This window comes from Phascolarctos cinereus, unplaced genomic scaffold (assembly GCF_003287225.1).
Source record: "Phascolarctos cinereus isolate Bilbo 61053 unplaced genomic scaffold, phaCin_HiC Scaffold_726;HRSCAF=1367, whole genome shotgun sequence".
Lineage (NCBI taxonomy): Eukaryota > Metazoa > Chordata > Mammalia > Diprotodontia > Phascolarctidae > Phascolarctos > Phascolarctos cinereus.
The window spans coordinates 233460641-233480624 of NW_027556098.1; the positions used below are offsets into that span (position 1 = coordinate 233460641).

The following is a 19984-nucleotide window of genomic DNA, read 5'->3' on the forward strand; positions in this document are numbered from 1 at the left end:
TCTTAACAGAAATCAGTGTTGTACTTTATCAAAAGCTTTTTTTATCTGTTGATAAAATCATAATTTTTACTTGTATTATTGATATAATAAATTGTGGTAATAAGTTTCTTTATGTTAAACCATTCCTGCTTCACTAGACTGCCAAAGGGATCCATAACACAAAAAAAGTCAAGCACTCTTGGACTGTATGGTCTATGAATGCTTTCCAGTCCTAAATGATATGATTCTTGAGATTGAGAGGTGAAAAAGAAAAAGGGAAAGGTGCTAATTATAAATCCTTGAGTGAAACTGAGAAAGTGACAGTGGGGGAAGGGATAGGGAAAAGACATCACTGACTGGCTAGTTTTCTGAGTCCACAGAGGTCTAGGTTCCTCAGCCTTGGGGAAATCTACTTAATTGTAAAGCTTTGAGTATTATCCTCCCCCCTCCTTTTTTTTTTTACTTGCTTGGAAACATTTCTTTTGAGCTTTTCAAAACTATTAGACATACATACTGTAATTGAAAGACTTGATTACTCCTTCATTATGTAATACTTAACTAAACACTGGAAGATTCCCCATTTTGATTTAGCAGTACTTGCATTAAATAGTCTTCGTTAGCTGTACTGGAATCTCACTTGCTATATAAAAAGTAGTAGTGAATGACAATCTAAAGCTGTTGTACCAATTGTCTTTCATTTTTAACTTGATCTGGCTTAATTTTAAGAAGTTGCTTGGTTTTATACATGTTTACTTGGTTTCGGTCTTAACCCTTAGGTGGGTTTGTTGATATATAGTTTAAAGTAGTGTTTTGACCCTTCCTTAGCCAATTATTTGTATGTGACTAATGTTTAAGGGGACGGATTATATCTAGGATACTTTAATATATCTGTATCCTCATGGAGGGGAATACTCTTCATCTATGCAGATCGATGCTTCTCAACGACTTGCCCATTCTGTATAATTCTTGGCTGAGTTTTCCTATATCTGTCATAAGACCCACTAACATGTTTGGAGGTGGGGAGGGCATTCTTCTGTTTCTTGATATTTCATAGATACAAGTGGAACATGTGGCTGTTCATTGGTTGGATTACCGGACTGACTTATTTCGTAAATGAGAACATTAAAATCCAGAAAGTTTATTGCCCAAAGTCTCATGTTGAGCAGAGCTCTGGGACTAGAATTAGGGTCTCCTGACTAGAGGTCTTTTGGGTCAAAAACACTGTTTTCAGTCTTCTTTGTTTTTTTGTACCTCATTCTATTATAATCCGTGAAGATATATTAAACCCTCTTTATAACTTGTTATAACATGGATTATTAGATATAATGTTGATCAAGTCACACCTCCTGAAATAAAAGTATACTACAAATAATGAAAATACAATGAAATAGGGTTAGATGGGCTTTAATCCTTTTCCTCAGCTCTATTCACAACTATAAATGGACACTACCCAGCAATAGTAATGAGCAACAGTATTTGAACAACATTCAGATATCTTCAGGTACTAAACAAATACAAAATTTAGAAAACATGCCATGTTGATATTTATGAATTGTGAAGATTCGACTATATGGTTTGTAGGAAGCTCGAACAATGGTACCATGAAAAGCAGACTGTTTCTTTTACTTTGTTACTGTCAGGGAATGCTCAGTTAGTCAGTAAACATTTATCAAGCACCTACTATGTGCCAGATATGGTGTTAAGTGCTAGTGTTCATTGTGCTAGCCTTTCCATACACTTCCTATCATTATTGCTTACAAAATTTAAAGGCCTGGAATGTAGACTCTGGTTTGGTTAGTGGTAGGAGTTAGGCTCCCCCCCTCCCCCGAATTAATTTGTAACTGATAAGACAACTTTGGCTTCCTATGAAAGCAAAGATTCCTGAGCCTTGGGTGACAGTGAATAGGCCACAGGCAGTCAGGATACTTGGGAGTGGGTGGGAGGAGGAGTTAGCTATCTAAAGCTGCAAATAACAGGATCTTACTGAGGGGCCCAATACCAGCAGGTATGGAATGTGAGGGAACTGTTCTAATGGCTTGAAGGGATCAGGTAATTTTATTTAACTAGAATGATACTAGATTACTCATTAGAGATTTCTAATAAGGACTTTTAACAAAGAAAAATAGCTAATCTTGACATTATTTTGCAACTCTGATTTTCTGGTGGGGAGGGGAGGAAAGAAGCAAGGTAAACCACAAGCTTACTTCTTTCTACCCAGACTGGCTGTTAGGTTTTAAATAACCTCCCACATGTCCTTCTGTCTACTCACACTCTTCTCCTCTGTCGAGCCAATTGTATAAACCAGGTCTCTGTCTGGCACTTGAAGTGATAGAACTTGACTTTCAGAAAACCGGTAGGGGGTACAAAATGCTGGGAAATGAAGGCGTCTGAATAACATTCAGGACTGAAATACTGATTTTTATAGCTGGATTATGGAAACTTCTACTAAGCAGATTGCCACATGAGATGTAAAGACCAGTGATTCTGGGAGAACTCTATAAATACTAAGTATATTCTTTAAAAAACAAAAAGAAAATACAACTTAGTCTTGCAGCAAGATAAATTTGGCTAGATATAAGGAAGAACTTCCCAGTTAGTAAAGCCATTCTGAATATTTCTTTTAATTAATTTTTTTCTATTTACAATATAATTTCTTTCTCTACCTACTGGGTTGGGAGCAGAGGAAGGAGGAAGAAAAAGAAAATTTCTCATAAGATTATGCATAGTCATTAAACTATTCCCCTATCAGCCAGGTCCAAAAGTGTATCTCATTCTGCATATTGAGTCCATCACTTTTTAGGAGGCAGGTAGCCTGCTTTATTATTAGTTCTCTGGAGTCATGGTGGGTCATTCTGTTTAATGGAGTTCTTGAGTCTTTTGAAGTTGTTTATTTTTACAGTGTTGTTGCTATTTTACTGTAAATTGTTCTCATTCTGCTTGCTTCATTTTGTATCAGTTCGTAAAGGTCTTACAAAGCTTCTCTGAAATTCTTGTATCATTTCTTGGAGCACAATAATATTCCATCCCATTCTGAATATTTCAATTGACTATGGAGAATGTGAGATTTTCTGGAGATTTTTGGAGTAGCCAGTTTAGATTGACCCTGGACCTGCTTCAAGGAGTAAGGAAGAGGTATTGGGGTATGTATGTGTGTACACATATATATTGTTTCTTCAAACTATGATGATCTGTTAACAAATTTTTATAATTAGGTTTAATGTCCTTCCCCCTTTTTGCTATTGAATTTTTACCCATGGTTTAAAGCCTAAATCAATTGCCTTCTCTTCCAATTAGCCTTCTCTGATTCCCCCACCCCCACCTCAATGTCCCCATTCTCTTACCTTCTTTTCTAGTCTGGAGAACCATCATCCGCTATGCTTAGTTCAATTCAACAAACTTTTGTTGAATGCCTGCTATGTGTCATGCACTATGTAGGTGCTATGGAATATATAAAGGTGAGTAAACATGTGTCCTCAGGTAGCTTCATAATCTAATAACAGAAATGAGTGACACATACATGTAACTCATGAACACAAAGAAGTGCTATGAAACCAGTGAGACTCTGGAAATTTTAAGCTTTTTTTGGAGGGAAGATAGAGAAGAGATGTGAATCAGGGAGAGGGGTCCTGGAGGGGTGATACCTAAACTGTTACTTGAAGGAAGGTAAGAGTTTCAACACAGACAGTGGGCAGGCAAGGAATAGATGATCAGTCTGTGAAAAAGTCTTGAGAGCAGGACATAAGGAAGAAAGGTGTGATGTAAAACCTAGACTTAGGGCAGACATGGTAATTTGAAGGGTCTTCCATGGGGAAAAGAGATTGAATGATTAAACTCCTTCTGCCCTGCCCAAGAGTGAAAGAAATTTTAGAGGTGAATGTCTAATTTAGGCTTAATGTAAGGAGAAACTTCTTAACAATCAGATTTGACCAAATGTGAAATGTGCTGAATTAGGAGGCAGTAACTTCCCTCTCACCAGTGGACTTCATTTCAAGATTGGATGTTGTAGGGGGAGATCCTTGTGTAGGTAGGAGTTGGACTAGATGAGCTTTGAGGTACCTTCCATCTCTGAAAAACAAGGACCTGTGATTCTGTGAAACTCACGTCTTTGAGTACAATTTGGTTGAAATACAAGCTTGTATATGTATATGTAAAATCTTGAAAGGGAGGGTAGGGTAAGGAATGTAAGACAGGGACAGAGAGGCAGACTGGAAGATGATAGACAATGCCAGAACTAAGGAATGTGCTATTTGTTTAATTAGCAATGAGGAGATGTTGAGGGTTTTTTGACCAGAATTTTGCATTTGCAAGATGACTTCACAAAGAAGGATGATTTGGAGCAGGGAGTCCAGTTGGGAAGTTATGGTAATCAACAGGTAGACTAGAAGTAACCCCAGGCTGGTAACATTGGGAACGGTTAAGGACAGAGTTCATGGCAGCTATTTCACATGTTGCCTCTGGTTGGAAGATGATGTGGGGGAGTCTAATGTGAGGAAAGATGACTTAAGGTATAGCCCAGTTGATTGGGAAAATGGTGGAGCTTTGACAGATATGGAGAAGTTAGGAGTTTGGTTTTGGGGGAAAAGACGATTCTTTAAAATTTAGGGCAGGCTGAGTTTAAAGTAATGGAGAAACAGCATGGAAGGCTGGCCTCAAGTCCCTCTTTGACACATATGCATGATGGCTCTGTGGCACGGGCAACTCATTTAATCTCTGAAAGGCCCAGGCAACTCTGAGACTATAAATTGTAGAACAGGTGCCAGTCTGTGTTGGTAGAGGGGAGTTTTCTGACAAGAAGTATGGAAAACCAATGAATTGCAGGTTCTCCTCCACCCCCCCAAAAAAACCCCCCAGACCTTGCTACCATGATCACACTACCATGCTAACACAAAAGGCGTCTCAGAGGAAACATACAAGCAGGCAGTTGGAAATTTGAGTCTCTAATTTGGGAGTTAGATTATGGCTGGAAATGTAGATTTGGGAGTCCTCCAAGGGACAGAGGGGAGAAAGAGGCTGGAGACTCACAGAATGTTTTGAATCCTTCATTGACCTCTTGATTCTTGCTTCTAGCACTCTCCTGAAGGCATTAGAGGAGCAGCCTCAAGTCCTCTCTTTCTATATACCCTATACCTTACCTGAGCTTGCTTGGTCCCCTTGAACATAGCATCTTTTCTGGTGTTGCTGCTTAAGTGAATGAAAATGAAGAACAAAGAACTGGATCTAAGTATTTGTTTTTGTTTTTCTCTCTCTGACATCTTGAAATTCAAGAATTATGGGAGTGATGTCCATAGGGAAACACCTACTATGTGCTGAGTACTATGCTAAGTATACCTTTACAAATATTCTCTCATTTGCTAGATATGTACCCTGTGTGTGTATAGGCACGTATGTGAGTGTGTGTGTGTGTGTGTGTGTGTGTGTGTGTATATACACATATACATGTTTATGTATGTATATGTTTATATACTAGTATATATACACACACTTACACATATGCATACCTATATACACACATCTTTACACATATACGGGAGGATGTTTTTCTTGTTTAGTTGTGCTTTGAAATACCTCTACTTGCCTCCTGAGTAAAAAAAAAAAGCATGAAAGACAAAGGATGGACAAATTGAGGGAACAGTAGTTTAAAGTATGTGAGAGAGGCTGGAAAAATAGATTGCAGTGAGCTGTGAGAATCAGATGAATTTTGTATTAGCACCCAGCTAAGATCTGGTATTAACCCAAAGTCTCTTCCTTAATTTTTTCTTGTCTTTGATTTCCTTTTCCCCTCCTCCCTTCTCATCCTTTTTTCTACCTCCCTATTCTCTTTCCAGAGTGGAATGTAGTTTGGAAACCTGGTATGGACAGCAAGAGGGTGAAAAATAAATTGTGACATAACATTTAGGGTGTGTGAAGTGTATTTTATGCTTGCATGTTGCCTGGTTGGTAATTCTGTATTTCTTGGGTGAAGTGGCTTATGGTTCTGTTATCTGGGAGGGGGAGCTGCCAGGATTATTGCCAACTGGCTGTTTAAGCCTTGTAGTGGATTGGTCTCCAAACTACTTGCCTTGCATAATAGCTCCTGCCTGAAAGTTCCAAACAATTGCAGCACTCCCCAGGACTCATGGCCTTGGCATTATGATAGTGTGCTGATGATTGATTGTGTTTTGGATGACCCTCATGAACAAGCAGATCAGTTATGATGGGAGGAGGAGCTAACAATCTTAATGTCTTATAACCTTCTTGGTTGAGCAAGATCATGGCTGTGATTCAGATCCTTGGCATTTTTTTGGCCTTAGCTGAGCAGGCTTCAGTAACACAGTGCAGATGGATCAGTAACCAGAGTAAGATTTCTCTATTCCACATATAGCAAGTAGCATTAAAGTTTGTGGAGCCGTGAGGGGGAAAGGTAGGACATGAAGTTTGAATTCTTCAGAGAAAAGTCAGTTGAACACTTTTAACACTTTACAAGCATTATCTCACTTGATCTCTACAGTAACCCTTCAATTAGTACTCAGTTCATCACTTTTCTCCCTGGAACAGGTGGATTTTTTTTTTTATCACAAGTCCTTTGAAATTGTCTTGGATCATTGTATTGATCAGAATAACTAAGTTTTTCATCATTGTAGTATTGCTGTTACTGTGTACAATAATCTTCTGATTTTGCTCACTTCACTCTGCATCAGTTCATAAAGGTTTTCTCAATTTTTTCTGAAATCATTCCCCTCATTATTTCTTAAAGCACAATAATATTCCATCACAATCATCTACCATAACTTGTTCAGTCATTCTCCAGTTGGTGGGCATCCCCTCAGTTTCTAATTCTTTGCCATCACAAAAAGAGCTGCTAGAAATATTTTTGTTCATATAGGTCCTGTGAAAGACTTTTCTACTGAGGAATACAACATGTAAACAGTAAGAAAAAGATAAATTAAGGAAAAGTAGAGATTGTTTTTTATGCTAGAGATAATAGGGAACCTCTGCTTGGAGATGAAGATCTGAATCTTAGGCTATATCAGTGGTTTTGTGGTAGAAGATGGTCCAGCAAAAGAGACTGGGGAGAAATTGGACAGATAAGAGAAACCAGGAGAGACCAAGTTTACAAGATTGAGTGGAAGGTCAGGAGGAAGTGGAGGCAAAGAGTGTATTTTTTTTTTCTGGAAGGGAAGTGATTTAGGAAGACAGCTTGAGGTGAAAACAGGGTCAATTGAAGGTTTTTGGTTTTATTGTTTGTTGTTTTTTAGGAATGGGGGAGACCTGGGAATATTTGTAGGCCAGTAAGGAAGGATACAGATAATGAAAAATTGAGAATGATTGAAAAGGCAAAGGAATAACGTCAAAGTAGGAGGATGAAACGAGCAATTGGAGGTCTCAGCCTTGCAAAAAAGAAGGGCCCCCTGTTTCTCAGAAACTGGAGCAAAGGAGATGAGGATGGTGAATGATAATAATACAAGAGAGATTTTAAGGTGTATGATAAGAATTTCAGGTTAGATGGCTTCAATTTTTTCATTAAAGTAGAGTGTGTGTCTTTGAGATCAAGATTGAAGGGGAAGGTATTAATATACCTCATTAACATGCCTAACAATTGTTAGATTGAATGAACAGTGCAAGCATTTATTGACTATCTATTACGGTATAACACAAAGACAAAAAAGTCAACCCTCTGGCCTCAAGGGGCATATGTTCTACTGGAGATCCTGGGATCACAAGAATCAACAAACTAAAAAGAAGAGATTAGCTAATCTGATGCCTTCGTTGTTTATACAAGGTATCCCAAAAAGTCTTACTGCAGTCTTGAGCTTTTAAATAGCTTAAAACAGTACAAAACTCTTGAAACAGAGAGGTTAATTAAGTGGCTTACCAACAATTAAACAGCTGGCAGGCACACTATGGTAAGTGGAGTGCTAGACTTTGAATTGGGAATACCTGTGTCCATGTCCCACGCCTTATTACTTATGTTTTTAATCTCTTTGTTCCTCAGTTATGATATAATGTCACAGGGTAAAATCTTACAATCCATAAATGCCAGTACTTGTTGCAATTATTGTTTTTATATTTGCTGTTAAGTATATTTAAGCTCAAGTCTTCGATTCCAAATAACAGAATTTATTTATATAGGACATCCAAATTGTTCTTCCCACTACATCAGGGGTTCTTTGCCTTTTTGTATGTCATAGACCCCTTTGGTAGTCTAATGAAATGTATGGACCCATTCTCAGAGTAATATTTTTAACTACATAATACAAATACATAGGATTACAAAGGAAATCAATGATATTGAATAGAAGTATCTATATCTATATATATATGTGTATTTAATGTTTATGGGCCTTGTTTCTAATGTTCTGTGATAAATAATGATTGGGGATCTCAGGAAACAAACCAAAAAAATCTAATGCTTTGTCCATTAATTGAGTGTAGTGCTACAGTTTATTTCAAAAATCCCATGTTTTGAGCTTAGGGGATATCAGTGGATATATTGGACTTTTAAGTGCACTGCTGACCCTCTGGCCCTTTTCTACCCTTGGATCTCACACATTGGAAGTACCTTCTACCCCTGAAGCCTCTTCCTCCCATTGGCAAGTTCCCCACAGAACATCCATTTTGAGAAGTGTCCCCAGACCACCCTTGTCTTCAATTCTTCTCCAGGTTACACTCCAGCTGACTCTTTAGATTTTGTCTACAACGCCCCCTCCACCACCAGGTTTCTGTCATTGCTGCTGCTTGGTCATTTCAGTTGTGTCCAACTCTTCATGACCCCATTTGGGGTTTTCTTGACAAAGATTCTCAAAGTGGTTTACCATTTCCTTCTCTGGCTCATTTTATAGATGAGGAACTGAAGCAGAGTTGAGTGACTTGTCCAGGATCACACAGCTAGTAAGTGTCTGAGGCTGGATTTGAACTCAGGAAAGTGAGCCTTCCTGACTTCAGGCTGGGCACTCTATCCACTGTGCCACCTACGTGCCCATGGTGCCCTCCTGGTACCTTCTTTTAGTCTCTCTCCCCGTCTCTTTCAGTTTCCTGTATGTATTGTCTTCTTCCATTAGAAAATAAAGTCTCCGAGGTCCGGGACTGGCTTTTTTCTTTCCCAGCCTTAGCACCATGCCTGGTCTATAGAAAGCATTTAATAAGTGTTCGTTAGCTTGACATGATGTTGGACTTTTAAGTGCTTTCCTACCCATGTGGATGACTCTATAGCTTTGGATTTTTAAAAGGCTGCAAAAGCTTTTACGGCATACTTTGAATCATAGTCATGAAGGACACCATCTTTAGCATACCCAGACTGCCCTTCTTTGGTGTCCTTCCTTCTCATTTGTACTGAGCAGCTGTCTTGGACCTTGGCTCCTGAGAAGTTCTCTGCTACGGAATCTTCCCAGTACCTCTTTGAATGAGGGAGGATGGTGTCCACCTGAGGCAGAGGGCCAGCGATTTTGCTGCTGTGCCTGAGATTTGCATTATAGGTGCCTGTAATTCTAGGCAGTTCCAGGATGGGACGTGAATTTAATTGTGTCTCATTGCAATTCCTTATGTTAAAAATTTGCAGCTACACAGACATTCTTGACATTAGTTTTGTTTATTCCTGAAAACATGGCATTTTGTTTTGCTTTTGGTCATTCAGCCTCATTTGGGGTGATTGTCAGCTGGGAGGTTGGCAGGAGGGGAAGAAGAGGGAAAAGCTGCATTTTGGCAACCCTTCAAGAGCCAAGCAGCTTCCTGCAGCCAGGACCATAAACTGTATAATTTGTCCATGGAGGCCTATGCATTATAGAAATGAAAATTCCTTCTCTGACAGCATTCATTGCTTAGCACGCAGCAATTTGGCTGTCAGAAACAGCTGGCCCTGCAGGGTGGGACAATAGAAAGGCAAGACAGAGAGAGAAGGAAGTGCTTACTCAAATCTCCCACTGTGAGAGGATCAGGTTACTGAGTCCATCGTTACAACAGACTGCAGACTGCACGGGGCTCTAAGACACAGCTTCAAGTCTGAACAGGAGCCTATGGCTTAGACATTTTAGTGGTGTTTTTTTGATTTTTTTTCTTTTCCTGAATGGAACAGCAATAACAACAACAACAACAACAAATTTTTAAAACCCCTGTTTTTGCTGATACTCAAAATGTAGCTTTCTCTTTGCATTAAAATATTTTGAGAGTCTTCTGCTTGGAGATAAGCACTAATGAGAAAGTAAGTCCTTTGAGCTCTGGCGTATGTTAACTCATTGGGGCAGTGAGGGGTATGTGAGGGACTGAAAGCATTTCTTGATGTATTTCGTGCTCAGTCTAGAACTTCCTTGTTCTGTTTAGGAACAGTGCAAGAGTCAGTTTTTAATTGAAAGTGATTGGCACAAATATAAGAGAAGATGAAACAAGAGGTTGGCCGAAGCCTCCTTCGTGGTGCATTTATGCTGTTTGTATGTGTGTAGACTGTCTAATTGGCATATATTTTGGAGGGTGACAGAGGTGCTGCTGTCTTGAACTTGCTCTCTCACTGTGGGTCTGCAGCATGTCTGGCTTTGTGTTTTCCCCTATCGATTCCATGACTCACTGAGTGTGATCTAAGCAAAAAGCTTGCTTAAATGACAGAGGAGACAGCTGTCTGTTACAGGAGGACATATTTTCTGGGTTTAATGGCGCCAGGTTTTCCCAGTAATGTATAGAGCTGCAAAGTTTTTGCAGAAGGTTTTTTTTTTCTCTAAATGTTTTCCCCCAGTTGTGTTCCAAATTCTTAATAGTCTAAATATTAACTTCACAATGTGATGTGTCCTTCAGGAAAGCAATATGCTTCAGGTTTTTTTTTTTGTAGATTACTTTTCCAAGTTGATTTTTTTTTTATGTAAAAAGTATTTGAGAGGACAGAAGCTCAACATTGGTGTGGAAAAGATATTTTCTTTTCCAGCTGAGTAGGGTATTGGAAATATACTAAAATACATTTATTTAGCTAAGTTAGAGGATTGGAATCTGGTAGTTGTTCAATTTACACTGTATTCTTTTTTTTTAAAAATTTTCCTTTTCCCCTTTAAATCTGTTTCCCCTTTATATGATAGAGGCTGAAGTTCCAGATGTTGTTTTGGATTAAAGAGTGTGTGGAAAAAAAAATAAGCTTTCTTAATGATAATAACAGAGTCAGACTGGCTGGTTCTGTACTGACAGGAAAATGGAGAGATAAAAACTCCATTAATGGTGCATGCACTGCCTAAGTAGCCAATAAAACAATGCTGTCTTCACTGGAAACTAGTCCCAGATTGGCAATGATCAGTGCCAACTGCAAAAGACAACAGCTGCAGAGCCTGACAAAAGTATTAGAGTAAAAAAAACGATATATTAAATGATTTTTGAGAGGGGGAGGGCGGTTCTTTTGTTCTCCTCTTCCTTCTCCTTCCCACCCTCTTTTCTTAAGTCCTGCTTAATGCTTGCTCTTCTAGAGAGTTAACCACGTTTGATTAAAACTTAAAGATCAAAAGAAGAAAGTAATTCTCTGAATGAGTCAAGTTCAAGTATCTTTGCTGAGGTCTGGATAGAGGTCTGTTTTTGACTGGGGACCTAAGTGCTAATAATGTATGTTAAATTTTTAAAAGTGGCCTCACTTTTCACAAAAGTTTCATTTTATTTTTTTAAGTTGGTAGAAGGAAAAAATTTTTTTTTCCTAGCTCTACTTCCCAGAAATATCTTGCATTTTACCTCTACACCACAGATATTATTTTATTATGTTCCAAAAAGTAACTCATTTCATAAGGCATTATTATGTATCATACAAAGTTTGGGTTCATTCATTCAACAAAGACTTTTTTGAAAATCTGTGAGACTGAAGGATATACAAAACCCTTTGCTGGGGAGGAAGTTAAAATCTGGCAAGTAGAATAAGATGTAATAATAAGCGTTTTTTCTTTTCATTTTTAAATTAAATTTTATTTTTTCAGACAATAAAAATATGCATTATCTCTTCTACTTTCCCATTGAGAAAAAAAGAAAAAGAAAAATCAAACTCTTGTTATAAACATGTGTAATCAAACAAAACAAATTCCCACATTGGCCACATCCAAAACAAAATAAAAAAAGCTTTAATCTGTACAACTCTGTCACCTCTTTTAGGTGAGGTTAGGATTTGGGTAGTTTAACTGATCACAGGTCCTGTGGAATTGGAGTTACTCATTGTGTAGAAAGACATTCTAAATCTTTCAAAGTTGTTGGCCTTTTTAGTATTGTTGAATAATATGCATTTCTATAGAATTTGGAACTTTGAGGTTTCTAAAAAGACTACTTGCATACAAGTAACTACAAAACAAAGTAGTAAGTCCTGAGTTGCATAAATACTGAAAACCACAATGAATTGTATATGGCATTCAGAAGAGTTCAGATACCTATTTTATAAGTATTTTGCAACGGGAGGTATATCAATGGATGTATACAGGATGTCCAGATTAGAAATATTAAATTACATGAATGGACAAGATATTTATATAACATATAGGTTAATGTTATACACACACACACACACACATATATATATATATATATATATATATATATAATATGTGTATATATATATATATATATATATATATATATATATATATATATATATATATGTATATATATTTGGGATGGAGATGTAGAAGCCTGTTGTTGATGTTTGTTCTTTGTTCTTGAAGAGGACCAATGATACCTCAGGGGTGATGTCTTGACTTTAGCATGAATTGGAATTAAGTGGAACTACACAGAAGCCTCAGCTTGGCCTCACTATCGCTTCCAGAGTCATTTAAGTCCAGTGACAAGACAAAAGTTAAGGTGATGGCTTGGGGTGCAGTGGATGACCTTGACCTTTCTAAATTAAGGTCTTGCCCAGCCCTCAGTTTGTCTGAAGTGTATATGTGTGTGAAAGCTGCATGAAGTATGTGGGATTTAGGATCAGTTTAAATTGTAATTGATGCACCATCAGGTGCTGTGGTGAGGAAGAAGCTCCCTAGACAATAGTGGTCTAAGTGGAAGAAGTTTTAAGCAGGACAGAAGGAATGAACTGTGTGATGTAAGGGTGACCTGAAAGTGAAGAATTTTGAAGGTGAAGGAAGCTTTTGGGTTTGATCTATAAAAGAGGATGACTAGAGTTTTGAGTTATAATATATGTAATATTATATGTATTATATCATATTATTATATAATATATCATAAAATATGTTATATATTATATAACATATAATATATTCTGTTATACTATAATATAGTTATAATGATTGTTTATTATTATAAATTATTCAGTAATTTAGAGCTGGAAGGAAGCTCATCTAACCCTATTTCCTTTGCTTTATAGATGAGGGAATGGAAACCTAGAGAGGGTAAGTAGCTTTCCCAAGTTTGGAATTATCTGGGCTTGGAATTCCAACCCAAGTCTTCTGCCAGATGAGTGTTTTCCTCAGTATCTCATGCAGCCCTTCATGTTTGGGAGCCATCAAATGCACAGAAGTAGCACTCTCCCACTTCGACTCTTACTTGTCTCAAATAAATCCAAGAAGACTGATTTTTTTTTTGTTTGGGGATGAAGTGAGAATATAGTATAGTTGACTGTAAATAAGACTGAAATAAGCTTCTGTAGATAAGGGCTTCATGCCAAGCCTGTTGACAATATGTGGCCTTTACTCAGTGAAAAATGGTTGTTTAGGTGGCAAGGTAGTGATAGACGGCTGTGTTGAATTGTGACTTTACGTTTACTAATGTTGACTATAGGAGAGACTGGGGAATGACCGATAGAGTGTAGTTCTAAGAAGCTTTAGTTTCAAACTTCTTGGTTTTTTTTCCCTCTAATTTTCTTTTATTTTCAGTTTCAAATTATCTCCCTCCTTCTACCCCCCACCTGCTGACAAGACAAGATGAAGAAAATCTTTTACAAATATGGATAGTCATTCAAAATGAATTCACATGCAAACCATGACCAAAACCCAAACAGTTTTGATCTCTGCTAAAGTTTATCTATTATCTTGAATCCATTTGCTTACCTGTTGACCTTTGTCAAGTCACTTAATATCTAAGCCTCTGTTTTCTCATCTGTAAAAATTATGGGAGTACTAGGTGACCAGCTCTAAATCTGTATTTATGTTTATATTTTGCTTTAAGTTTTTCAGAGCTCTTGAATTGTGTTAATCTCACTTAGTTAAACTGCTTGGAGGCAGCTCACCCAGCCTAGAGTCTGGAAGACCAGAGTTCAAATCCAGCCTGAGATACTTACTAGCTCTGTGACCCTGGGCAAATCACTTACCTGTGTCTCCTTCAGTTTTCTCAACTGTAGAATAGGGATGATAATAGTAGTAGTGATTTCTGAGGGTTGCTGTGAGGATCAAATGGGATATTTGTAAAGTGCTTATTAGCACAGGGCCTTGCATAAGTAGGCACTTTATAAAGTGCCTTAATAAATGTTTACGTTTTTTTTTCTTTGAGTTAGCCACGAAGTCAACAAACATTTATTAAGTTATCTTGATATAATTAATCTTATCGCACTTGATCTTCACAACAGCCCCTGAGATAGCTGCTATTCTAATCTATTTACAGATGAGGAAACTGAATTTTGGAGAGGTTATAGGACCTGTCAAAGGTCACACAACTAGTGTCTTAGGGAGGATTTGAGCTCTAGTCTAAAATGAAAGGCTTTGATTCTAGAGCTCTAAAATCCCTTCCATTTCTAAATCCTATTAAAATTTTTTTGAAAGAAACAAAGGAAAAGCTCTGTAGTATAGAGGGGATGTGGTCTTTGTAATTTACTAATTGCCTGCCTTAGATCCTGCTTTGTGTGGGGTAGAAGACAGGGCTCTGAGGATATTGGTCTCTGCCCATGTAGAGCTCACCTTAGGGTGAGCTGGGTGTGTGAGACAAACAAGTAGCTGTAACACATTTTGTCTGTGATGAGTTCATTAGAGGAGCATGCCCATATAAAGTACTTTGTGAGGTCTGAGAGAAAAGATTGTTCACAAGATGAATTAGCAACATTCTGAAATGGTTTGTGATCAGTGACTTGATCAGTTTTCCTTAAAATTAACATACTTGGCTATTTAAATTTAGCCAGGCACATATTCTAAGAGGCTGTGCCCCCCCATCTATGTCTTTTAGTTCATCTGTGAGTGTTTGATGGGGGGGTGGGGTGATGGAGGGAGAGGTGGTTGCTTCAGGATGGCTTCTTGGACCAAGTGACATTTGAGTTAACTTTTGAAGAATAGGTAGGAGAATACTTTCTTCCCTATCAATGATGGAAGCTTATTGATGCCTTCTTATCCATGTCTTTCCACAGAGTCCCTGTAGAATATCTATCCAACAGGCTAGAAACTTTCCTCTGGGTATTTTAATATTTCATGGGTATCAGTGAAACACTTACTTGTCCACCTGTTACCCTAAACTCTTGATGGATGAAGTGATGTTGTCTTTTACCCCACTTATTATGCATGTCACTATTACAGCCTATTTATCCCTGTTTTTCGTGTTTCTGTTGCCCTTTGGGTCACCTGCTCCTGAAATTTTGGTGTTCCATGAGATTTTAATATCCCCTAGGGAATACTGATGTTTCAAAATACAGGCCTTTGAGTCAAGGAACAGACTAGGATCTCTTGAAAACACTGCTTAATTTTGCAGGAAATCCAGCCCTATCTCTACCCCATCTGTTCAGCCTTGGGCTCAGTTCTTGGTCCAGCTGCATTGCCTTTCTAAGCTCTGTACTGAAAAATTAAGTCAATGGGCTCCCCACCCCATGTATGTCATTTCCCCATTTTTGGCAAGAATAGTTAAAGAACTCAGTGTAATTGGAAAGGCAGGCGTTAAAGCATCCTTTTGCTCCAAGAAAGGCCACACACAATTGATTTCAAGATGAAACCTGTACGAGGCCAACTGCGTTCGTCTGCTCTGTTTAAGTCATTTATTTGGCTTCGTTATTCTTCTTAGAGCCAAAGTGGAAAAATGGCAGAACATCACAGGACTGTTAAACCAGTTTGGATTGTTGGGGTTTTATAACCTTTACTGTATGGCTTGAAATTATTCTAGCATTATTTCTCCTAAAGTATATCATGTTGGTAGAAAGCCAAATTGCTGTCAATAAAAAATACAATGGATTAACAACCAAATAATAAAAAAAAATTAGTTTAGGTTTGCCTTTGTCCTTTCTGCTTCCCTCCGCGCTTCCACTAAGATTTAATATTTTAAGAGTGAAAGAGTAAGGGGGTTAAATTTCTTCTCTCTCCCCACAAAACTCAAAATTTTACCGCAAAGCCAGAAGAGACTTTGGGGAGTTACTTAGCCTAACCCTTTCATTTTACATTTGAGCAAACCCAAGTTTCAGAGAGATTTGTAAAGATCCACAAAATCTCAAACCTAGGTCTTCAGACTCTAGGCCCAGTATTCTTTCCACTAGATTTCAAACCAGATTTTCACGTGTGTATTCATAATAATGATTTTTACAGTACTATTCTACATAATTCATGGCATAAAGTAAGCACTTAATAAACGTTTTGTCATTCATTCATACTGGATATTAGAAAATTAAGACTTTATGTTTGGAAGATTATATGGCTCTAATCCTACTTTCTGTTGGAGACCTTTCCCAGTCCCTGCTTCTTCTATTCCCCTCCCCTTTGTATCTAATTATTTACACTTTCTCATGTCCATTGTAATGTGAGTTCTTTGTATCCTCAGGGCTCAATGCCTGGTACTTAGTAAGTGTTTAATAAATGCTTGTCTGTTTGACTGGCCCGGGGACGGGACAGTTAGAAAAAATGAAGGCAATAGATCTTCAAAAAAATGTAGTAGTAATATTTTTCAGAGGGTCAATTTCCCTCTCAATTATTGACAAGTGTAGCAGTGGGACATAAAAGCACTTCCTGTTTCCTTTCTCAGGTGTGTCTTCTTTTTTTTTCTTTTATTATTGATATCTACTGGGTTTCTACTCATCCTTCCATCCTCCCCTCTAAGGGAATTATTCTTTATAATGAATAAAAAGGAAAAGAGCTGTGTTGTCTTTAAATTCAAATATTGATTAAGTGCCTTCTGTGTATAAGGCATTTTCTTTTAACAACTAATTTTCATTCCCCTGTTCTCTCACCCTTAAAATTTTTTTTAAATCATTCACTTCAGCATGTTTTCTTTTAGGATTGGTGTCAGTGGACAATGGTGTTTGTAAAAGGGAATGAATTTGAAGTTGTATTGTGAATCTATGTTTAGCTTCTCCAAGCATGGCCTTTGCATTTAAGTGGATGGATAGGAAGGTGAAAACAACTGAATTTTTATGGTGTCTGGGATGTTCATATTCAATGTCCTTCTGTTCTAGTGAGTAGGAGACTAACTCCATTGATAGGTAGATCAGAACTTGGTATCCTATTTTATGGTGGAAGAGGGAAGGGCAATTTAAAAGAAGAGAGCTATCAATCTGGAGAGAAAGGGGTAGGTGGTAGGGAGCAGTCTTGAAAAAGGGAGAAGAAAAGAGAAACAACCAAATGATGAAAGGGAATGCCTAATGTTCTATGATAATTGTCATGTGTATATGTATACCAATTTGATGCCTACAACCTGAACATCTTGCATTGTTGTATTTGTTTATTTCATTTTTGTTTGTTTTATGTGTGTACTACCATGGATCATACCATAATTTCCACTTTCATTGTTGGTATCTGCCCTCCCCTGCCCCCCTCCCCAGACCATTGCAGACTATAACTCAAAGCATGTGGTTTCATCCTGTGTTATTCTTGTCCATGCTTTTTGCCATCCTCTGTGTCTTCTAATATTTTTTTGTGGAGGCCAGTACAACCCTCAGGCTGCCCATCTGTTATCTTCACTCTTGTTGCATGACTTGCATGCCTCTGTTTATGGTAAGATATCCTTATTTCTCTTGCCTCATTTTTAGAGCACAAGTTGTCATTGGCAATATGTATCCACTCAACATTTCTTTGCAATTTGTTACCTGAAATTTTGATTCTATAGAAATTGTGGTCTTCTATGATTCAGTAAGTCAGTAAATATGTTTAAAGCACCTACTATGTACCAGACACAGTGCTAAGTACTGGGGATAGAAACAGAAGTAAAAGACAGTCCCTGCCCTCAAAGAGCTCACAATATAATGGAGGGAACAAACAAATTTGTACAAAAAGCTATATATAAGACAAATAGGAAATAATTAAAAGAGGAAAGGGCACTAGAATTAAGAATTTTAATTGGGTTGGAAAAGGCTTCCTGTAGAAGTTGGGATTTTAGTTGGGACTTAAAGGAAGTGTGGGAAGCCAGTAAGGGGAGATGAGGAGGGCAAATATTCCAGGTTTGGGGGACAGCCAGAGAAAATTCCTGGAGCTGACTAATAGAGTATCTTGTTCATGGAACAACAAGGAGAGCCAGTGTCACTGGATGGAAGTGTATATGGCAGGGAGTAAGATGTAAGAAGATGGAATATTGATGGTAGAAAGATGTGCTTTGGTAACACGAAGCAGCCCAGCTTTCTTGTGGATATATAATCTGGATAATATACATAATCTGTGTGATATGCATTCATCATCCATTTGGTTTTTCCTATTTGGAATGTTAGGTAGATATTTTGAGTGACTGAATCTCACAGATTAAGCTCAAGGTCACAGGCAAGAGCTTTCCATTTATAGGGAATCTTCTTTTGGCTGGGTTTTGAACAAGACATCTTTCATGACACTACCAGAAAACTTTGGAGAGGATATCTCTCATTCATCTCCTGACTGATGTTGATCATCAGAAGGTGACTGAAGTTGCCTTCTATCAACGTATCCAGTGTGATTGTTGCATAAGCATGGGATCCACTTTTGGAGTAGTGGCTCTGTTAATTTGGATGGTGTTTTGTAATCAACAAACTACCAAAGTGGCTTTGTTAAAAAATTATGGGACTCACATCTGCTTGACCATAGACTAGTGAAAAATTTCTTTAATCTTATTGCTCCTTGCTTGAGGCAAGTAGAATGAGTTAACTTCTTTCTGTTGAGGGTCAAGTGGAATCCAGTGTAGTCTTTGGTTCTGGACCTGCCTGACCCTTGCAGAATGAGTGCTGTAAGAAGCTTATCATAGAAAAAGTGCAGGATTTGAAATACAGTTCCTGCCTGTAGTCTGGGATGCCATTATTCAGAGGCTGATAATGAAGATTTGTGAGTCTACAAATGTTTTGGAAATAATTTTCAGAGCTGGACACATGTTATAAGGTCATCTCTGATTTTTTATTAAGGAGGATTTTTTTTCCTTTAGCTGTCATGTGGGATAATAGTATATATTTTAAATAGGAATCATTTTATTACAGCTATTAGGAAATCTCTAGCTTTACTTACCCTTTTGATATTTCTTACCCACCTGACAATTTAGGATATTAGTGATAAATATGGAACTTTTATATCAAAACTGGCATAAAAGTTGCTTTTTAAAATTTTTATCATATTCAAAATGAATAAAAAGTTATATTTTAGCAGATGACAGCCAAAATTAATCAGAGACGTGTATCTTGAAGGAATGCAATGAAATGCTTAGGTGTAACCACAGTTCTTTCCCTTATCCTGAATCTTCTCTGTCTAGTCATATCCAGGGAAAGTCTCAAATTGCTTCTTGTCAGGCTTGTGGTTGAAGTTATTGGGTTGAACTCACATGGGTTGAACTAGCTGGCCTGTGAGATCCCTTCCAACTCTCATATTCTATGACTGAGTGATTTCTGTCTCCAAATTATAGAATTTAAGATTTGGAAGGAAATATTAGTATCTACTTAGTCCAACTCACTACATATGAAATGAATTATAACATGGATCAGAGGTGTTAGACCCACCAAACTCCCAAGTGTGGCCAGAACCAGATTAAAATGTAATTGGGAAATGTTTAACAAGATAAAAATACAACACAACATCGATAATGTTAATTTGTGGTTTTCTAAGTCTTGCAACTGGCAGAGATCCATTTCTATTTGAGTTTGACACTACTAACATAGAGGATGCAGAAATTATCCAGACTTTACTTGACGACTTTACTCTTCAAGGAGAGAGAAACCAGCACCTCTCTGGAGGTA

At 37.7% G+C, this 19984-nt stretch overlaps 1 protein-coding gene across 3 annotated transcripts in view; it reads left to right on the forward strand.

Moving 5' to 3' along the window:
* The window catches only part of ACVR1 (activin A receptor type 1), a 155147-nt gene that overhangs the window by 17386 nt on the left and 117777 nt on the right, over positions 1 to 19984 (forward strand). Inside the window, exon 2 of one of the 3 annotated variants that reach the window (XM_078147023.1) lies at positions 13274 to 13298. The exons of the other annotated variants lie outside the window; for them this stretch is intronic. The gene's annotated coding sequence lies outside the window, so the exon portion shown is untranslated. The remainder of the gene's footprint in view (positions 1 to 13273; positions 13299 to 19984) is intronic. 3 annotated transcript variants of the gene reach the window in all.